General features: G+C 38.4%; 1 protein-coding gene across 24 annotated transcripts in view; it reads left to right on the top strand.

The window, feature by feature from the left end:
• The window catches only part of nfasca (neurofascin homolog (chicken) a), a 275,383-nt gene that overhangs the window by 10,296 nt on the left and 246,018 nt on the right, over window positions 1-19,069 (top strand). For 23 of the 24 annotated variants that reach the window (XM_039749110.1, XM_039749099.1, XM_039749111.1 and 20 more), the window contains exon 2: window positions 12,342-12,430. The exons of the other annotated variant lie outside the window; for it this stretch is intronic. The gene's annotated coding sequence lies outside the window, so the exon portion shown is untranslated. The remainder of the gene's footprint in view (window positions 1-12,341; window positions 12,431-19,069) is intronic. 24 annotated transcript variants of the gene reach the window in all.

The raw sequence follows: 19,069 nt of genomic DNA, 5'->3' as shown, positions 1-19,069 counted from the left end.
GCGTTATTTTTTATTAATAAAGTATCTCTCCTATCTATCTATCTATCTATCTCTCTCTCTCTCTCTCTCTCTCTATCTATCTAATCACCTGTTAAAACTCTCTCTCTCTCTCTCTATCTAATCACCTGTTAAAAGAGCCATAAAGCGTAGAAAAGCTGGGGCTGAAAATATCAGGTTTTGTGATCTTCCTTTTTACTAATGATGGATAGGTTGGTTTTTTTTGTTAGTGAAAATTGGCCAATTTTGATTGGCGGCCAATCGATCGGAGCATCTCCACTCTAAACCTAATGTCAGATCTCAGATGGACAAGCTTGTTGTACTGAATGGCCTGTTCTATTCAAAGTTGTTCTAATGTTTTAAATGTTCAGTCATTTGTCCAACCAGAACTAAACCCCATAAGCAAACACTAAAGTTGTTTTCATAGGATATCCACAAACTTGGAAAGTGATGAATCAGACAAGATGATTCTTAGAGTCATGCTGATGACGTCAACTGCATAACCTGTGGGGTCATGTTCCGTAGCAATCATTGTCGATTTATAACAGTGAGTTAAATAGCAGTGCCCCAGGAAAAACAAAACAGCAATGAAAATGTCGCAAAACAATTTGGAATAACTGAAAACATTGTTTTAAATAAACATAAATGCAAAAATATGTTCCAGCTCCTCAGGAAACCCATAATGGAAAATACCCATTAAGAAAAAATTGGTTAAATAAGTGTTACCAAACATGCATAATCATAACATCCATCCATCCATCCATTATCCAACCCGTTATATCCCAATTACAGGGTCACGGGGGTCTACTGGAGCCAATCCCAGCCAACACAGGGTGCAAGGCAGGAAACAAACCCCGGATGGGGCGCCAGCCCACCGCAGTAATCATAACATGGAGAACCCAAAATTACAAACAGCAAAAGACAAACTCTTTGCTTCTCAAGGTCTTTACTAACAGGTACAAAACTTCCATCTACCTGATAGGGAGACTAAAGCACTTACTCATCATGATAACAACAACAACAATATTTATTTATATAGCACATTTTCATACAAAAAAATGTAGCTCAAAGTGCTTTACAAAAGGAAGAACAGAAAGGACACAATAGACACCCCTTTCACCTCCCCGGCTTTTTTCTGCACAATTTCTGGTCTTTCTTCCTTGTGACCCGACATTTGCGCGATAGACATATGCGCGCCGACAAAATCGCAGCAAAATGCAGCAAGACGTCTTGATAGTTGAGCGTATTTAGACTTGCTGGTTGCCTGACTGCTGGTAATTCCGCTTTGTATACGACGCGTTATGCCAACCCTCGACTGAGTTATTTGTTCGCGGCATGCCATCAGCAGTTATAACCTAGCACATAACGTGTACATAATGCGCACGTATGCGTCCCACTCTCTTGGCCTCTCTTGCGATTTTTTCGTGGTGATTTTGTAGGCGCGCATTTGTCGAAAACCAGTTAGCGGGTTTGTCGGTGCTCATTTGTCAGTCGCGGTTTTGTCGGGGTGCATATGTCTATTGCGCTTTTGTCGGTGAACCTTCTTCCTACAGCCTGTTAAACCCTTGTCTAGCTTTTCTAAAGATCTGTGGCTTTGTGACTGGAAAGGCATTTACCAGGAAGCACTTACATATTCAATTCTGGCTCTTGCAGTATTACTTTTGTGTTAAGAGTCCAGTCTCCATTTGGAATAAGAACAATAGTCTGGAGGTTTAGACTTAATTTTAGCCTTAAAAGGCCAGAACACCCTTCTTTCCAGCTCAATGAATGAATGTTGCCAGTGGGACATGTTACAAACTCACTTTAATTAAATTTCCTGTTATAAATACCTCAGCAGAGTGTTTTCCATGGATGTTATAAAAATGGTATGTATTGCTTGCATTATGGATTATCTGAAACTGTACTCTAACTATTAGATCAGTCATTTTCAACTTCAGCTCTGGAGGATCCCTTTGATCAATGAAAATGGCTTGGAATTAGAACCTGTAATCATAGGGGTGTTACAGAACTGAACCTGGTAAACACTGTTGTGGGTACTCTCATTATATCAAATATTTCCAGGATCTTTTTTTCTGCCGCCTCCTTTAGATTAAATATTACAGTTGTAAGTATTACTGGAGTGTGCAAGCTCTTCCTCCACCTACATGTCACAATCCTAGAGAGAAGAAAATAATAAAGTGGGGAATCGCCACACTGAGGGAGCCTTCAAATTAAACCACTATTACCATATATTAAAAGGCACCGACTGAGGAGATTTAGAGAGCTGGTGAAGATGTTTCTTACATGATATCTACCAGGTACTGTATGTTACCAGGTGGGGAGAGTTTCAGAAGCAGGATTTAAAAGGAAATTTTAAAGGGATTCAATGTCTGTCAGCTGGTGTGGAAGAGTCTGTATATTCCTGAAGAGGAGTTAAGACAAGTGATGGGAACTAAGTGAACAAAGGTTTTAGATACATTAAAGAGAGAAAGAGATCACAGGCTAAAACATATTGTTAAAATATTCAATAAAACATATATTTCTATTAGAGATCCAGTTGCCCATCCGTGTCCCACTTTACCTATTGGTCAGTCAGTCTTCAACTTATGTGACAGGGCCCTTGACCTGGCTTGCAGGCTGTGGTCTGTCATGGATGCCCTTGCTCTGCAGTGATTTGTATTTGTCCTTACAGGCAGTCCTCAGGCTTAAGGGCTTTGAGAGACTCTGACAGCCTGTCTCATTTACTCTCATTTTTAGTAGCAGTGTAGGTTCTATAAGATTTCTGGTCAATTGCCTATCTGAGACAAAACATTAAGAGCACAATAAAGAACTGCTGAACACTGTATATTTTCCTCATTATTAAATGCCATGTTTTGTGTTTCATATTTATTGTGCTATTTGAGGTATTGCATAATGTCTGTATTATTCTTACTGCTCTTTTTGCATAATGTCTGTATTATTCATCCTGTTCTTTTTTGATTTTACTTTTGAACAGCTTACTTTTTACCAGGTACAGTTTGTTAGATGCAGAGACCTGGAAAATATTCCCATGAAATAAATAGGAAGAACCATCAGGTGGTGTTAATTTGTACTTAGGTCATGGCCTTTTAACTCTCTGTTGGTGTGTACTTGTTATCCTGACTACTTAGCAATTCAAATTTTGGCTTAAGCGAACATCACTGTGAAGATGAAAGCAAATTAGGATCAAATGCATAGAAGTGATGTAGATGCTGTTTATTTGGACTGCTTCTCATTTGGAGAAATTTTGCATTCCTGTCTCACAAGAAAAACAGTTTTTAAAAGATGTGTTTCAAAGTGACTTTAGAAATAATGTAGTGTCACTATAACTTCTTAAAGCATGCAGTGAAATAAAAAGATTGTTCATGGACTCTTCTAATTTGTAAGATTTTGTTGGTTATATGATTTGTTTGGTGACATGTATGTTTTATTCTAGAGCTTTTTCAGACCTGTCATCAGTTGCAGTGCATGCTTACTGTGTGTTGGGTGGCTATAAAAGTGTTTTAGGGCTGTGTGTAATGCTGTTGCTTTCTTTCAGGTCAATGTATAATTCCCCAGCTACCAGAATCCTTGTCACCTCATCAATGACTTTGGTTTGTGTCCTAGGTTACTCAAGAGTGAGCTGTTTCTTTTGCTTTGGTTCCCTGGTCATTTTGAGTTTTTGGTTCTTTTGCCATTTTTTATGGTCTTGTATGTATTCGTTCCTAAAATGACTGTCAGTTTCTAGTTCATCTTAGACTACACCACTGATGTCTTTCAATTCTTACACTCATGGACATTTCAACCCTGACTGTGTCATCTAAAGAGCGTACTATTTCCTTGACATATTACTAATTTGTTAATCTATATATTTGGACAAAATCTAGACAATTTGTGAATTTCCCTTTGGGATTAATAAAGTATCCATCTATCTAGATAAAATATGTGACTTCTTTTTACAAGATAAACAACTAAAGAAAATTTAAACCTACAATATTTATCTCATACGCACTATAGCATGTACTGTAGATAGAAGTGTGAAATAACACCGCTTTGTTTTAGTTGCTAAAAGTAAAGGAAAGTTAGATTCATTGGTTTGACCGAGATTTCCTGCGCTTATGTGAGTAGCAAGGTGCAAACAATGGCAAAAATGGCGAGAGATCAAAGTGAATGCGTAAAGCAAAACACTCCGTGGACAACGTTTTGCCTGTTATCTCTGAACTGGACTATGACTTGTCGGACTCAGATTTTGATACAAGTGATTGAAAACGAATGTGAGGTTCCAGCTTCAGCTGATTGGTCCCCAGCTAATCGTTGTGCTGACAATGTTCGCCAGGGAGGACTACCACTTAACAATGATAACAGATAGAAACCAGATTGTAATACACTGTGACTTTGACTCAGCCACACAAAGACAGCCTTGCAGCAAGCCTGACGCATATTCTTGGCAAACTGGCAGCCACAGCATGCAGCAACAGATGTTTTATGTTGATTTCTTTGTGAAGCCATTCCTTTTCAGAAACTGTTTTTTGGAAAAAATATTCAGCCCTCAAGGAGTTAACTTATGTTATATGGAGCCCATGAAGTCCCAAAAACCAGTTGTCTTTTTCATCTTGTGTAAATGAGATTTTATGGGCACAAATAATATCTTGAAACCACAACTTATATATTGTGTGAATAATATCCATATGTTGTAAGTACAAGATGTTGCGTAGGATTCTTGTGAGCCCAATTATTAAAATGCCAGAGTGAGCCTGGCCTTTAAAATCGCTGGAGAAGACAGGCTCAGTGAGATCTTATGACTAAAAATTAAAAAATAGGCAAACGTAGAAAAACAGCCAAAAAATTAAAAAAAGATAATAAAAATACCAGAGAATTTTCTAAAAATAAGAAAATTGGTCTTATCAGCCTATTCTGTTGTCTGAAGGTATACACTGCCAACAGTTGCGCGGGGTGACTTTCTTGGTCCTGTTTGGGTCACGTGAATGAGGTTTACAGCTGTAACGCTAATGACTGAAAAATCTGATTGGTGGGCAGTGGATGAGAGAAAATAACAATAAAGGCTAGAGTCACTTAGCCAAGCCAGTGCAGTAGTGACAACTGCTTAATTTTTTCCAGCAAAACACCTTTGAATATAAGAGTGATAAGTTTGATGAGCAATGCAGTATGTAATCGGCGAAAAGGATGCCTCTATTTGAAGAGGAAAAGGCTGCCGCGAGGAATAGGAATTGGGTGTATATTATTATATCAGAACAAATGGACATTCCATGTATCAAATAAAAAATCATGAGGTCTGTGTTGATTACTTTTTCTGTAACAAGCCAGGTTACCTTCACAATCATGGACGTAGTGCAAGGTTGAGCATACTGTACAGGATCCTTTGTATGACCAAGAGGCAATAATAAAAATTGGTGGACTGAGTCTGCTTCCTAGGGTCATGTACACCCCCAATATGATAAGTAGCAATATCCCTCTGGCGGCTTTCCCTTGGTGGCATGAGAATGGTAGTCCTGATGGATGGCCCTACTGGTTTTCACTGGAACCACCAGTAGAAAGGAAAATCCCCTTTTTTATCAAGGTTTCACCTGACCCTGAAGTGCTTCCTGGCTATGAGGCAGTGGCACTACAAGTACTCCTGGGTTGGGGATAAAAGATGCCAATCTGATTTACCCAGAGAGTTTGGAGTGGAGTAGGGCAACATTGCCCTGGGGCAATTTGGAGGAAGGAAAAGATAAAAAAGACAGGGCAGAGAAAAATTGACCGTATTGTGCTGATTTTGAGGAAGAAATCTGTTTTAAAGTGCTGTGTTAGATAAAGAAGTGTATATTTGAACCTGGGACTTGTGTTGCAACAGTTGTGTCTGGGGTTTGGAGCTCTGAGTTGCACCCTAAGTGGGCACTTAATGGACCTCAAAATGCTTTACAAGAAGTTAAGCAAATAATTACAATTACAAATTAAAAAAATGAGTAAATTACAAAACCAATACGTACAAATAATAAAAACTAAATTGAAACTTAATACAAATAAAGAAATAAATGAACTAAATGGTAAGGCTCTTTAGCTTGAATTAAATTACTATAAACTAAAATATTTTTTATGTCTCTAATGGTTATAAAATTAAGACTACTACTTTAGACTTTTAAGAAACTGGAGAAATACCAGCATCTAAAGCATAGTTAACTGCATTATGTTCCATACACAGTCAGTGAATATATCAAAACCTGCTTTTCAAAGGTCTGCTGAGGCTGAGTTAACAACCCAGTTCTGTTCTGTAAAGTTTAGGTAAACCAATTTTAGAAACAGAATTTAATTCACTGCAATGAGCACACAGAGGTTCAACAGTGTTTGCTTTTGAATGATATATTATGTTACATTTACTGCTGTTTATTTTGTCCTTAAAAATGCTGAATTGCTTCGCATTGTTCTCTTTATGTTTTCAGGAGCCATTCCATCAATGGACCTGAGTTTAATGGATGATCAATAACGCTCTCATGATTTCTCACATTTTCATTTCCAAGTTTAGAAAAACAGGACTGTTTCTCAAGTTGGATGACTATGTTGTATTTAGTTTATATGAGTTTTAAGTGTCTCATAGTAAACTGTCAGTTTAGTTTCCCTCCATTTTCACTTAGCCTTCTGGCAGTTTCTTTCATGTTTAGAGAGTGCTGGGATTTTCTGAGGTATTTTAATAGCAAAATATTTCTCCTCCCAGATCTGGACCTGGGCATCACTGAGCTCCTGGACAGTCTGAGGTGCAACCTGGCGGAGTTGGATGGACCGTAACATAATGTCCCATAATGTCCCAGAGGTGTTCTAATGGATTTAAGTCAGGCGAGCGTGGGGGCCAGTCAATGGTATCAATTCCTTCATCCTCCAGAAACTGCCTGCAGCACAGGGCCCACTAGAGGACATCGGGCCCTCAGGCCACCCTCATGAAGTCTGTTTCTGATTGTTTGGTCAGAGACATTCACACCAGTGGGCTGCTGGAGGTCATTTTGTAGGGCTCTGGCAGTGCTCATCCTGTTCTTCCTTGCCCAAAGGAGAAGATACTGGTCTTGCTGATGGGTTAAGGACCTTCTATGGTCCTGTTCAGCTCTCCTAGAGTAACTGCCTGTCTCCTGGAATCTACTCCATGCCCTTGGGACTGTGCTGGGAGACACAGCAAACCTTCTGGCAATGTCACATATTGATGTGCCATCCTGGAGAAGTTGGACTACCTGTGCAACCTCTGTAGGGTCCAGGTATCGCCTCGTGCTACCAGTAGTAACATTCACAATAGCCAAATGCAAAACTAGTGAAAAAATAGAAAAGATGTGCAGAGAAAAATGTCAGTGGCCTCCCTCCACCTGTGAAACCATTCCTGTTTTGGGGGTCATCTCATTGTTGCCCCTCTTTTGCACCTGTTGTTAATTTCGTTAACACCAAATCAGCTGAAACTGATTAACAACCCCCTCTGATACCTAACTGACCAGATCAATAGCCCAGACGTTTCATTGACTTGATGCTATACTCTGATTAAAAAGTGTTCCTTTAATTTTTTTTGAGTAGAACATACTATTTACTCCATTGTGTTCTGTGACATGGTGACTACAACAATGATGGCAACATTTATGTAATTTTCATACACACAGCGTTACACAAATTGCTTTAAAAGATGTCAAAGAAATAGTTACAAGCAAAGAAAAAAAATTAGATTTGATAGGAATAATAAATTAATAACATACAAAAAATAAATAATTCACCCTTACATGAAATAGATCTATAATTAATAGAAAATGTAAAGTTTTTATATAGATAATGTTTTTTTTTACATTTCTAAAGATGAATCTAATGGTTAAGTCAAATGGCCGGGAGGACAGAAAGATTTAAAAAAACTCTATATAAGCTGGAGCTGGAGATAAGTATTTTGATTAGGGGGTGGTGGTGGCTGAAAATGCCACCTCAGAAAAACTGCAAAAGAAAGCAGAGAAAAGTAATGATTAATCATGATTGCAAATTCATTGAAAAATATGATCATTCTATGAATATCTACTTTTATTAGGAGTAGAACTAAAGTGTAGCTGTGCATTTGTTAATTTATATAATGGAAGAGTTGACTATGTCAAGTAGTATGTTTACATGCATTTTATTAACCTGGTTATTCACAGAAACTTTGTTTTTAAAATAATAATATTAATATTATTTAATATTATTATTATTTGTTTTTAAAATGCAATTTAATCCCTTATTCAGTTTACAGAAGTCTAATTATTGGTCTCTGAGAAAACTGGATAACAGATGTAGATTTCAACCTGAGTAATCCAATTATTTGGACCTGTAAGCCCTTAACTGGGTTTTAGTTAAGAATGTTGTAGTCACAGCATGTTCGTTGCACTCCATCAGCCAGTGCTTGTATTTGCTTTGCATATGTTTCCAGCAGCCACGGGTAAAAGATGGAGGAAGAGTCCATAAGATAAATTTCCACAGGCAAATGTTTGGGCGATCACATTAATCTTTCTAGCTGAGATATTCCGCCCCCACATTTCAGAAATCGTTAAATTTATGTTGAAGGGTTGAATGTACAGTGCTAAACTCAGCAACACAATCTTGAGAATAGTAGGGTAATGTGTTAAAGTAATGTGTGTTACGTAGTTCAATTACTTTTTAAAGTAACAAGTAACCTAACAATGATCATTATATTAAAGTAAAAAATACCTGCATTATTATTTTCCCAGAGCTCAGTTGCACAGCCAAGCAGAAAAGAGTGTGCATGCAGCATGCAATCTGGTAACAGAAACATAGTAAGGAAGACATATTTATGAAACATAAGAAAATGATCACAGGCTTCATGTTTGCTTATTTTTAGATTAATTTTTTAACAGTTTAATGACGTCTAATCATTTTGCCAAAGGAGAACTCCAGAAAATTAACTTGCACATGTAAAGGTGGCCTTTTAGTTAATGAAGGTTTTTGCCTTAACCGGGTTACCTCACCTTATCCTAGTTATGTGTGTGTATGCAAAAGCCCTGAAGTACACTATCAGTTAGCACATCAGAAAGGTCTTTGGAAATGCCTGTTGGGACTGGGTCAAGGACACAAGTGGAAGGTTTTAGTAGAGAAATAATTCACCAGAGTTCAGGTAAACCTATTTGAGTGCAGGAATTTAACTTGCTAAAAAAAGAGCATGCTGAGATTTAACAGGATTCATTTTGGAGGGATGTATTATATTTACATGTAATGGTGTTTATTTGGTGTTTAAAAAAAGCAAAAGGTTGTAAAAAAAGCAAAAAGTTTATTGAATAATGCCAAATGAATGACGAATGCAATAAGTTAATCAATTATCTTGTTTTGAGGTCAGAATGGTAATTAGTTACTAGTATAGAAAAGAAATATTACAATTCATCAATGAAAGACACATTTATGTTTTGGAGGGTGATAAATGATCAATAAGAGAGGATGAGATACTCTTTGAATAACTATGGCAAGATACTTGAATGATGCAAAAATGGCAAAATTGGCATATTTATAGTTAAAATGGATGAAAAAAAACTCCCTACGTCACCTCCACTCTTTCTTTATCAAACAAAATTATAATTGGGACGTGCCTCTTCAACTAATATTGCAGCACCATTGCTACTGAGCAAGATTTCACACAATATTTTCATTTATGTAGTTGATGCTGTGATATTAAGTAAAACAATACTGAATGTCTCAGAAGAACACAATGCATCAAAGTTTTAGAATAGTTTTAGATGTCAATGAGGTTATTCATGTTTATATAGTTTTGCTCATACCTTTTCACTAACCTATGATTCATACTTTGTAGTTGATCTCCCTGTAAATTTCTCATATTTTAATGTTGGTTAATGGCTATTTAAGCATAAAGCTAGGTAGCCATGAACACAATTATCTTTGGGGTGACGATCCATCCATCCATTTTCCAACCCCCTAAATCTGAACACAGGGTCACGGGGGTCTGCTGGAGCCAATCCCAGCCAACACAGGGCAGGAACCAATCCTGGGCAGGGTGCCAACCCACCGCAGGACACACACAAACACACCAAGCACACACTAGGGCCAATTTAGAATTGCTAATCTACCTAACCGGCATGTCTTTGGACTATGGGAGGAAACCGGAGTGCCCAGAGGAAACCCACAAGACACGGGGAGAACATGCAAACTCCACGCAGAGAGGACCCGGGAAGCGAACCCGGGTCTGCTAACTGCGAGGCAGCAGCGCTACCACTGCGCCTGGGGTGAGGATCCTGGTGCTAAATCTGCTCAGAGTCGCATCCAGAAATTCAGGACGAGGAGTTTGCTGTAGGTTTTGTCTGATCTTCTCAAAATCGGTAGCAGTCCAAAAAATTATTTTTTTGCAGCAGTGTTCCTTTCTTTCATGGCCTGAATAAGCAATGAGAAGTCCCTTTTTAAAACTTCCAAATGTCGACATCAAATGTCATTTACCTCAATGTGCAGCACTATCATCCCAAAGGCCCTCATTTTTTTCTTCTTAAACACCAACAACCTATTCTTTCACTATCAAGAATTTGTTCACCAGGAAAGCAGGGAAAATGTTTTGCAGTCACATGGAAGAATGTTAAAGTTGCACACAATTGTGAGTTCCCACAATCCACTGGTCTGGTTGGAGGTAGGAGAAGCTCAAAGCAGTTGCTAATGGCGAAGTCTGCCTGAGAAAGCAGAGGTGCCCTAGGTTTAGGCCTCTGCTTGTGTTTCTGAGACTCCTGGGTTCTGTCATTGTTGTAGGATCAGGTGTAAAGGTGAATCACTTGGGTGACGTGGTGTGGAGTAGATTCTGGCTCTGAAGGCAGTTTCTTATTTTGCTGGCAGACGAGCTTTTTGATTGCCTTGTGAGAAGGTGATAAATCTTAAATTTGTTGCTCTCACAGTAGACCATCTTTCTACTGCATTGTGTTCAAGTCTGTGGTTCATTGCTCTATTCTTTTATTTACTTATTTTGGTTTTTATGTTGCTGTCAGCTTGCCAGCTTCCATGGGTGCCACTAGGGGCTGCTTGAAGGGGTTTGTGACTCCCTACTCTGTGGAACTTCAGTTTGACCCAGAAATACTTCCAACCAGCTGTACCTGAGTGACAGAAGTACTCTTGGATCCAAGATGAAAGGAACTGCTCAACCTCATCCAGATGAGTTGGAGTTGGGTGGAAGAAGCTCACTTGGAGGAGTGGAAAGATAGAGAAAAAGAGAAGGATAAGAATTACAATTTGTGATTTTCAAAGCCTTTTTATAAAGTATAATATAAACCGGCGGCACGGTGGTGCACTGGTAGCGCTGCTGCCTCGCAGTTAAGAGATACGGGTTTGCTTCCCGGGTCCTCCCTGCGTGGAGTTTGCATGTTCTCCCCGTGTCTGCGTGGGTTTCCTCCGGGCGCTCGGTTTCCTTCCACAATCCAAAGACATGCAGGTTAGGTGGATTGGCGATTCTAAATTGGCCCTAGGGTGTGTGGGTGTGTTTGTGTGTGTCCTGCGGTGGGTTGGCACCCTGCCCAGGATTGGTTCCTGCCTTGTGCCCTGTGTTGGCTGGGATTGGCTCCGGCAGACCCCCGTGACCCTGTATTCGGATTCAGTGGGTTAGAAAATGGATGGATGGTTGGATAATATAAACCTTTTTATTGTACCGGGACTTAAGTTGTGGTGGTTGTGTCTGAGGTTTGGCATACTGCAATACCACCTACTGACCACAGATTGATATTTGCATTTAGTTTTAAATCCATATTTCTCTTGTTAGCCATAAACTTAATACAATTACTGTATAGGATAATGAGGCTGGTGTTATGAGTGCAGCAGAATAAGATACAAGGCAAGAACCATCTTTACATAGGAAGTCTGTCTTGTGCCTGTATGTACTACCACCCACACACTGACCGAACTGAGATTTGAGCCTAAGTCTCTTAGAGTTATGAAGTAGTGGTGCTGACATTGTGACACTGTGTTGTCCTCAGCTCAAAAGGTAATTAAAAATATAAACTTGATTACTATTTTATGTGCTAAGCAACATATCGCAACCATTATTTTTTATAGTTTTTTTTAAAAAACACCTGGTTTTAAGTCTTATAAGGGAAGAAAAACTGAACACAATGCAGGGAAATTTGTCTCGCTTTCCAGCTGACTTGGACAACGATGCTACATAGCTGGGTATAAAAAAATGATAGACAGAAATTGCATTTGGTGTTACTGCTGCCTGCATTGTCTATTGTTGGATTTTTTTCTTTATTTTGTATTCTTTGAGTAAGCAGATGGACAATAGAAGCACAATGAAAAGAGCTCCTCGGCTTCTTAACACCACAGGCAGTCAGTAAATGCAGCTTTGATATTGAATCTTTCTTTCTCCCCCTCTGTCTCACAAACGCCTGTAGGGAATCCCTTCATCTGTATTGTCCAGTAGAAATTAAAAGGATCACTGAAGAAAAACATGATGGAAGATTCATAAGCCATAGAAGAAAAAGTAAGTTAGCAAATTATTATTTCTCAGTTAATAAATTGTTCTTGCATTTTTTGCACAATGCTAGTGCTAGCCTTTGAACAACATGGGCATTTTATGAGTTTTACAATAATTGCTTTTAGGAGCATGAATTTAACAATTTATCAGCTATGGTAAAAGGAAAAGAGAAAGGCCTAAGAGGAGGTTTATGGATGTGGTGAGAGAGGACACGCAGGTGATGGGTGTAACAGAACAAGATGCAGTGGGCAGAAAGATGTGGAAAAAAGATGATCCACTGTGGCAACCCCTAACGGGAGCAGGTGAAGGAAGTATTAGAGGGCATTTGTGACAAATCTCAAGCTGAAGTTTTGATGATGAGCTGTTGTTCTGACTAAATAAGTGAAATATTTGATTGGGGAGACACCAGCCTTCCCATGTACAGGAGGGCAGTCCTGGTTCACTGTTATGGCATTTTAGATCAATATTTCATTATATATTATTGTACAGTTCAAGTCTATTTGTACAGACCAGACTGAGAATTACATCCATATCTGTAGAGCTATGATGCAAGATGAATCATTGATGAAATACTTTCTTAGGTTATTTTTTATGATTTTTATTATTTTCTGTTGTGGGAAAAAGTGGAAAAAAACACATCGTTACAAGTATGCTTCTTTACCATGGTCGGTATATTGCATGTAGTGCAGGACATGTAACGTTTAAAGGTAACTTAGATACATTGCCCATTAATTGGAGAAATAAAGTAAATATATATATATATATATATATATATATATATATATATATATATATATATACTAGCAAAATACCCACGCTTCACAGCGGCGAAGTACTGCCTGAAAATTTTTATTAAGAAGAAAATTAAACCTTTTTAAACTGAGGGAAAATATACCAATAATTATTTGTTAAGGATCTCTTTGTATACCACATTGTGAGTTCGGCCCTCCGGTTGTAGTATGACCAAGCTGTGCGCTGAGCTTACTCTTAAGCATGCAACGTACAGTTGGCAATGTGAACAGTAATCTTGTTTCAAATCTCACAGCTTGGATTGCTGCTGTCATAATCGGTTTGCGTTTCATGGTTTGTTTCAATTCCGACAGTATTTGTAGGACTTGTGTTGAAGAGACATTCGGCATCTGTCAAGCGTTGTAAGTATACAACCAGTTTCATTGATAACTTCACATCCAGCTTTTGAGAGTTTAAACATTTATAAAAATCATTGTCCACTACTGAAATCGTCACCTGTGAATCTAAGATGTTTAAGAGGCATTGGCGGTTGTCCAAAGGTGTAAAATATTTGGCCATTTCGGTACACTTGAAAGCGACAACCGGACAATTCAGCGGCAGCCATCAACTCACATGCAGATGCATAGGTGAAGGGCTTAAGCATTTCACTCTTATAGTGCTCCGGTGTAGTATAATTATCTCCTGTACCGTCATCAGTCCACACTTTGAATCTGTCCCAGTCATTCAATACATAAGACACAATGTTCCTCCGGATATCAAGAGTGAGCCTGATATGGCCGTGCAATATGTAACAAAGAGAATGGAAAAGGCAGGTGCCATCTCCGGGCATGGAAACCACTCGGTAAGTGACAGTTCTTTGATCGATGGTGATCACCTCGATAGACATGTTAATGTGGGTACGGTTGGAATGATAAAGGAAATGGGTACCTGAACAATGTAAAGTAAGTCTAAAATACCTACACAATAACTATAATCGTAATAAATGAACAATAAAACAGCGAAGAAACCTTGGATTAAATAAAAAGGCTGTAGTTATCAGCAGGGAGAAGTGAATCCCGTGGCGAAGCAAGGAAGGGAATGTAGAGACTGGAGTGACAGACGGCCTTATATAGGCAGGCAGCCAACAATGTGGGAGGCGTTGGGATGGGGGACCCATCGCCGCCTCACACAGTGACCGAGCTACAGGCCATTGACGTATATATATACGTAAGTAGGATTCAGTAAGCGTTGGGAACCCGCGTACCAAATTTCTTGAAGATGTGCCCATAAGTAACAAAGACCGTTGAAAAGTTCAATATGGCGGCCGACAGTGGCATCATACCACCGAAATAAGTACCAAATTTCAGCCTTCTACCTACACGGGAAGTTGGAGAATTAGTGACGTTGGAAAGTTCAATATGGCGGCTGACAGTGGCGTCACACCACCGAAATAAGTACATACATTGGTTTCAGTTAGCGCAGGGAAGCCGCCTACCAAATTTCGTGAAGATGGGGCCATGAATAAGAAAGTTCAACATGGCGGACGTTGTTGACTGTTATGACCGTTACGCGTAGAATTTTGAAATGAAACCTTCTTAACTTTTGTAAGTAAGCTGTAAGGAATAAGCCTGCCAAATTTCAGCTTTCTACTTACACGGGAAGTTGGAGAATTAGTGACATTGGAAACTTCAATATGGCGGCCGACAGTGGCATCATACCACTGAAATAAGTACGTACATCGGTTTTGGTTAGCGCAGGGAAGCCACCTGCCAAATTTCGTGAAGATGGGGCCATAAATAAGAAAGTTCAACATGGCGAACGTTGTCAACTGTTATGACTGTTACGTGTAGAATTTTGAAATGAAACCTGCTTAACTTTTGTAAGTAAGCTGTAAGGAATGAGCCTGCCAAATTTCAGCCTTCTACCTACACGGGAAGTTGGAGAATTAGTGACGTTGGAAAGTTCAATATGGCGGCTGACAGTGGCGTCATACCACCGAAATAAGTATGTACATTGGTTTCGGTTAGCGCAGGGAAGCCGCGTACCAAATTTCGTGAAGATGGGGCCATGAATAAGAAAGTTCAATATGGCAGACGTTGTTGATCGTTATGACTGTTACACGTAGAATTTCGAAATGAAACATGCTTAACTTTTATAAGTAAGCTGTAAGGAATGAGCCTGCCAAATTTCAGCCTTCTACCTACACGGGAAGTTGGAGAATTAGTGACATTTGGAAAATTCAATATGGCGGCCAACAGTGGCGTCATACCACCGAAATAAGTATGTACATCGGTTTTGGTTAGTGCAGGGAAGCCACCTACCAAATTTCGTGAAGATGGGGCCATAAATAAGAAAGTTCAACATGGCAGACGTTGTCGACCGTTATCGACCGTTATGACCATTACGTGTAGAATTTCGAAATGAAACCTGCTTAACTTTTGTAAGTAAGCTGTAAGGAATAAGCCTGCCAAATTTCAGCTTTCTACCTACATGGGAAGTTGGAGAATTAGTGATGAGCCAGTGAGTCAGTCAGTGAGGGCTTTGCCTTTTATTATTATACTAGCAAAATACCCGCGCTTCGCAGCGGAGAAGTAGTGTGTTAAAGAAGTTATGAAAAAGAAAAGCAAACATTTTAAAAATAACGTAAGATGATTGTTAATGTAATTGTTTTGTCATTGATATTGAGTGTTGTTGTCTCATCTATCTATTTATATATACATATATATATATATATATCTGTATATATTTATATATATCTATATATATATATATATATATATATATATATATATATATATATATATATATAGCAAAATACCTGTGATTGGCAGCGAGAAGTAAAAGAAAAGGAAACATTTTAATAATAACGTAACATGATTGACAATGTAATTGTTTTGTCATTGTCATGAGTGTTGCTGGCATATATATATATATATATATATATATATATATATATATATATATATATATATATATATACACACACAGACACATATACAAACATATATATATAAATATATATATATATATACATCTATACACATATATATATACATACTGTATATACACATATACATATCTACATATATACTGTATATACACATTTATATATACAAATCTACATATATATATCCACATATATATATATTAGGGGTGGGACTCGATTAAAAAAATTAATCCAATTAATTAGAGGCTGTGTAAGAATTAATCTTGATTGTAATCGCACACGTAAATTTGCCCCAAATCGCAAATGTTTTTTTTTTTAATTTAAAAGTGTTTTAGTGGGCGACAGAATCAAATAATAGACATGGACATGAATATTGTAAACTGAAGCTGTTTTAATTTCTGAAAAAAAAAAAGCCTTTAAACTGCATTTGAATTCAAAACAGAAACAAAAATATCATCCCTGGTTAAAATTGGGCAGACTTAAAAATAAAGTGGTAGTTTAAGTACTTTAAGTAGATTTTCAGAATAGTATTGTCTTTAAATAATAACCAAAATTTCAACATAAAGTACAGTTTTTCTTCTTAAAAAAATAAGTCAGAAACATAAAAGGTAATTTGACCAGCTTAATCTTTAAACTCTTGGAATTGAAAGTGTGATTAAATGCGTTATTTTTTTAACGCGTTATGGAGGACATGCATCGAAGCTTCTCAGCTGTGCTTGTGCTAATAAAGGAAACATTTTAAAAATAACGTAACATGATTCTGCGTTAACCGAATATTTTTTCATACGTCCCAAACCAAGAAGATGCGAAGGTAAAATGAACCGGGTAGCGCGCGTACATACTCAGTGCATCCCTCTCGGAATCGAACCTCGAATGTCGGCATTAGAGGCGAAGACTCTACAATTGCGCCACAGCGTGTGGCTTGTCCATGCGAGAGTATGTACTGTAGATCGGGGTATATATATACATTTAAATATATACCCGCGTATCGCAGTGGAGAAGTAGAAGTTATGAAAAAGAAAAGGGAACATTTTAAAAATAACGTAACATGACTGTCAATATACAGTATTTGTTTTGTGAGTGTTACTGAGTGTTGCTGTCATCAAGGATTTGATTATCATTATTTCTTTCAATCAGGTTTGTATTTGTAGGATGTGTTGTGTTCAAGTTACATTCCGTGTTTGTCAGTCGTTGTAAAGATGACAGGTTTCTTTCATCGATTCGTTTCTTACTGCATCAATAAACAGCTCGTCTTCTTCTTTATCCGAGACCTGACACACTGCATGCACGGGTTTTTTTTTTACATTGTCTTCCTTTAGCGGGACATTGACTTTTCCACCGTGTGCTTTGTTTCCGCAGTAGCTGGATTTATGAATATGCTTATCAGACGCTTCATATTTTTTGCTGCCTTTTCAATTGTGTAATTCGGTTTTTGTTCAGCGCGATTTGGAACTGTTGCCTTTTATCTGTGCACTGCGTCAGTTCACGTGAGCCGCTCGGTGTACATGCAGCGAAGTTCCCCAGTTGTGCTTGTGCCATCTCGTGCTATGTCCATGGCTGTATTTAATGTTACCTTAGTCCTGGCACTTAAAACTTTCTCTCGCAGTTTCTCTGAGTTTGTGCCAAACACCACCCTGACCATCTCATCTTCCTCTGCATAAGCACAGTCCTTAACCCGTGAATATTTAGTGGGAGTTTGCTATTGGATTGCCGCTGACGGACGGCCTTATATGGGCAGGCACTAAATTACAAACGCCAGCGGCAGCCTGTCTATGAACTTAATTTAAAGTGTAGGTTTACATCGTGCTTTGTTTCAGTAGCAGAACTCATCAATATAGTTGTATATGTCACTCGCCGCTTCTTATTGTTTAGCTGCCTTCTCAATTATATAATGCATGTTTTCTTCAGCGCTCTTTGGAGGTCTTCCTGATTTTCTACGTACTGCGTGATTACGTGGGAGGCGTGATGATGTCACACGAAACTCCGCCCCCACGGCGTTCAAGCTCATCTCCATTACAGTAAATGGAGAAAAACAGCTTCCAGTTATGACCATTACGCGTAGAATTTCGATATAAAACCTGCCCAACTTTTGTAAGGAAGCTGTAAGGAATGAACCTGCCAAATTTCAGCCTTCCACCCACACGGGAAGTTGGAGAATTAGTGATGAGTGAGTGAGTGAGTGAGTGAGTGAGGGCTTTGCCTTTTATTAGTATAGATATATATATATATATATATATATATGTAATGTAATGCGCTACAAACAGTGCATTCCTTGTGCATTGCTTTTTCTCCTTTTGTATGAAAAACTGCACATTTCACTGCCCAGTATTTGCTGTTAAATCCTACAGTCTCAGCCAAATATGATCATTGTCATGCTTTATGAAGTATGTTTAGTTGTTTATGTACTATGAAGTAAATAGCACCCATCGCCGACATGAGCCTCCAATGATTTGCAGTATTAATGCTAGCTACTGTGTCACCTAATCACACTGTTTCAACATATTTACGGATAAATGGCTGGATGAAAACTATCCTCATACTCTATTCAAAGTTTCTGTTACCGTCTGCATGTAGCACATTCTTTTCAGCATAGAAGTACGAATGAGCACTGTAGTGGACCAGTATACTGTCCACCACATTTGCTTCTTGCCTTACTGATAAGAAGAAGGTCCCAAGAATTACTGATAGCAGCTAAACTGGGAGACATTAACTTGAGAAAGCAAAAACAGAAATCAATGGGACAAAAATCAAAAAACAGAACTGCCTGATTTTTGGCACAAACTATAACACAAATAGAATATTTTACTTGCAGTTATCCAGAAAGAGCTGCTGGATTTTAGCGACATGGCCATATTTATCCTGAATTTAGTTGGACTGACCCCCAGTTTGACCTATGAAGCTGAGCAACCTGACCAGTCAGAAATCACGGTGCACTAAGGTGCTGCTGAAACCAATAATAATACAGTATT

Source organism: Polypterus senegalus, chromosome 3, assembly GCF_016835505.1.
Source record: "Polypterus senegalus isolate Bchr_013 chromosome 3, ASM1683550v1, whole genome shotgun sequence".
NCBI classification, from domain to species: domain Eukaryota; kingdom Metazoa; phylum Chordata; class Cladistia; order Polypteriformes; family Polypteridae; genus Polypterus; species Polypterus senegalus.
This window is presented reverse-complemented; position numbering and strand designations above follow the sequence as displayed.